The sequence below is a fragment of the Elaeis guineensis genome, chromosome 7 (assembly GCF_000442705.2).
Source record: "Elaeis guineensis isolate ETL-2024a chromosome 7, EG11, whole genome shotgun sequence".
Lineage (NCBI taxonomy): Eukaryota > Viridiplantae > Streptophyta > Magnoliopsida > Arecales > Arecaceae > Elaeis > Elaeis guineensis.
The window spans coordinates 7,235,057-7,238,929 of record NC_025999.2 but is presented as its reverse complement, the minus strand read 5'-3'; positions in this window follow the sequence as shown (position 1 = coordinate 7,238,929).

Here is a 3,873-nt window from a genome sequence, read left to right as displayed (position 1 = left end):
CACCAGTCCCCTACTTTCGAGTTCGAGTTTCGAATGAAAGTACAGAAAAATTTTCACAGCCGAAGTTGCCCCTTGAATCCCATGCACGATCGTCCTCAGATATTCTGGCATTTAATGCGCGCGTGCTGGAGTCTTTTCAAATCGGGCGATCCGAAGGGACCTTTCGGAATTTTGCTGGAGCACTGGCCCAGGTACGATGCAGTAATGGCTTTGTCAGCTGTCAGCCACCTGCCGTGGTGAGTGGGATACGTGGCGAGCATGGGTCGGCCTGGAGAAATTGCAATATTATAGCGCCGGATCCCAGGATCTATTTAAACCCGCCTTTCCACCTTCAGGAGCCTCATTCCGCCTGAAAGTTCTATCGGTGTCTGCCTTCTCTTCGAGAGCTCTGACCCTCTTTGCGTCTATCTTGGCCCTAGGCATTCTTCGAGTCATCCCTGTCCTCACACCTTTGCATCCTTCGGAGCGACTTAGGTTATTCCGGAACTTTCATTCCTTTTCTTGCCATTTAGGTGCCCCTTCTCCTCCATTTTTCTTCTGCCGCATCCCTCTGGTTTGGTCCCCCGCAAACCTTTCGCCTCTTGTCCCGCCTGATTTCTCCGAATTTTTAGGGTCCTTGTTTGAAATATCTTCCAGCACCTCTGCCTCTAGTGGTTCCAGGAGTTCATCCGCCTCAGCCCCCCAAACCCCCACACTGTAGACGAACCCACATCTGGGGTCGGCCTCGCTCGATTTTTGTGCCGGGTGCCATTCCCTGTTCTCTGACTCCGGATGAACTCTTACTGACAAGGGTTCAGTATGGAGTTCCTCCGGAGTACGATCTGGAGCTTCCTGGTCCCGCCGACCGGGCTAGCACCCCCCCACCTGGCCGTTTCTGCCTATACCAGGAGGCCTTCCGTGCTGGGCTCCGGCTTCCGCCCTTCGTCGTCGCTCTTTTCTATTTTTGGATATTTCTTTAGCTTCAGTCGTACCGAATTCCTTTAGGTTTTTGATAGGGTTCCTCTCCCTTTGCCACGTAGTCGAAGTTCAGCCATCTCTCTCTTTGTTTAGGTATTTTTACACCTTCAAGCACCACCCCTCGGTAAAGGACTGGTGGTATTTCTTCCCCCAGTTTGGCAAGAAGGGGTTGCTGAAAGGTGCTCCCTCTTCAATCCATAACTGAAGGGAAAGTACCTCTTCATCCACTGCCCGACCTTGAGGCTGGGTTGCCCCTTGGGGCTCCCTGAGGGACTCTGTCCATCGGGCTCCTAGCCTGGGGGAGGACGACCTTAGGCCACCCGGAGGCTTCTTAGTTACTCAACTCCTTCCCTTCCCAACCTTCTGAGGGAGCAGATTTTGTTCAATGTCGGCTTGAGCCCCCTGGATCCTGCGAGTATCCCATCTTTCCTTTCCTCTTCTTTTCTCCTGCTCTTCTTCTCTTTCTCTTTCTTTTTTTTTTTTTTATGCGTCACCTCTTCTTTTTCACTCCACTGTTGATTTCTTTTTCTCTCTCTTCTCTTCTTCTTTTTTTTTCTTTTTTTTTTTTTTTTAGGAATGGACGTCGAAGCAGCACGGATGCTCGCCAGGGGCCTCAAGGCCACAAAAGAAAGGGTGTCGCGGCCTCCGATCGGCAAAGAAGGCCAGGACGGAGGAGACGAGCTCGACCACGCCTGCCCAGGCGGCCCTCGCGGTCGACGTTCCTTCGGACGTCGAACCCCCACCCCCGGGCTCTTCAAGGAGCTCCCCCGCTGAGGTTCCCGCTTCGGGGGCCTGCTTCGAGGAGGTGCCAGGGGCAGAGAGGGGGAGGAGAAGAAGTCGGTGGCCCGCAGGGTGAGTAGCCGTCGAGCCACCATCGAAGAGTCCCACGTTCTGAAGAAGAGCCGGGGGAGAATCCCTTTAATGACAGGGACCTGATAAAGTGACTAATCGACGGCTGCATCCTGTCCAAAGTCGTCCAGAGGATTGATCGCGTCGATCCGAACAGCGGGTTTGGGACTCCCTAGGGTCCTTTCTCGAGGTAAATAGATTCACTTTCTCTTCCCTTTGCACCTTCATTTAATTAGCTTCTCAACCTCTGGTCTGACCTCCTAGCCGCCCTTGCAGATTGGGCACCAGCTCCTTGCCAACATCGAGGCGACGAACCAGGCGAGGAGGGACGCCATCCAGGCGGAGGAGAGTCGCCGGGCCGAAGTCGCCCGCCTCAAAGAAAAGGCGCCGAGGTAGCCAACCTCCAAGAGGCCCTAGAGAAAGAGAAGTAGGCCTCGGAGGAGACGGTGAGGAAGGGGAGGCCGAGGTCGCAAATTTGATGGAGCAGATTTCGGTTCTGATCTCGGAGGCTAGGGCCCTAGCAGTGGAGGAGTTCAAGGCTTCTGCAGAGATGAGGGACCTGAACATCAAGTTTGGCCAAGAGGCATTCATCAAAGGATTCGAGCTCTGTCAAGAGAAGGTGGCAGGAAATTTTTGAGCTCGACCTCAGCTTCTTGGATGAGACTCTGAAGACGAAGCCAGGCCCTCTCACACTGCTACTGCACCGCAGCCCCCCTTCCGAGAACACCGAGCTCCCCAACTCCTATTTCAGAGGTCTGAGACCTCCGACTTTGTATTTTTCTTTATTGTAATTTTTTTTTTGTTGTCTTTAAGAAACATTCAATCAATAAAATTAAATTTCTCCTTATGGAGGGCTTCTCCACACTTCCTCCCTCCTTTTTTGTTTTTCTTTCTGCAATGAGACGCGCCTTGACGCTTTTGTCTCCCAATGGCAGTGTCCTGTCGAAGCACTTTTCTTACCACAGGAGATTTCGCTGAAGTCCACGATCCAACGTCTGAAGAAGAAAGTTCGTCATTTAATAAAAGGGTCGAGGGAGATGGAGGGCGAACTTCGCAGGTTGAGGGAGAGCCACTCTGAAGCTACCGCGGAGGCCACCTACTTTCGGAACCTCCACGTGAAGGGGATCATGAAGTACAGCCAGAGGAAAGCGAACTTCGAGAAGGAGCTCGAGGAACATAAGAAGTGTGCCAGCAACTGATCTTGGGCCCAAGCTGCCAAGATCAGCTCTCTCAGAGTGGAGCTGTCGGCTGCGTAGGAGAGGATTAGCCAGTTGGAAGGAAGCTCGTCCCGGCTTTTGATTCGGGCTGACTGCGACCTGGAATGGTCGAAGAAGCTCTCCGACCTTCAGTAACAGCTCCAGGATGCCGAGGCGAGCTATAACGCGTACCGTGCCGACTGGTGCAAGCAGGTGGACGACTATAGGGGGAAGCTCAGGATGGCGACGGACAAGGTTACCTGCCTTCAAAGGCAGCTAGCTGAAGGAGCTTAGTTTGCTCCCGTTCGGGATCCCGACGAACTCCAATCCCTAAGAAGAATCGTAGAAGGGCTATCTGTCGCCCTTGGGGAGGGGAAGGCCAAACTGCAGCAATTAAGATCCAGCTGGTATACGATAGCGGGCAGTCAAGGATGTAGAGGCGGAGTCTGAGGTCCTGAGAAAAAGGCGTCGAGAGGTCGGAGAACGAAAGCCAGCGGCTTCATCGGAGATATATGGAAATGCTAATAAGAGAGAAGGAACTGGAAGAAGAAGTCGAGAGCTTAAGGCACTCCCTGATGAGGGTCGAAGCTGAAAGTTCGAAGTCGGAGGAAGCCGGGCCCCCTTAGGGCTCTTTTGCCTTTTGTCCTTCTATGTGTCTCCTTTTGCCGTCTGTTTTTAGTTGTTGCTGTTGTTGTTATTTTTATTTTTTTTTATTTTTTTCAGCCTTCCAGACTCAGTAACACACATTTTGCTAATGAAATGAAAAGGTTTTTGTTACCTTACTCGTACGTCGTGTTGAACTGTCGTGCGCACGGACTTCTTTCATTTTGTCCCGCGATGTCGATGTTGTTCGAAGGGTTTCTTGTTCATC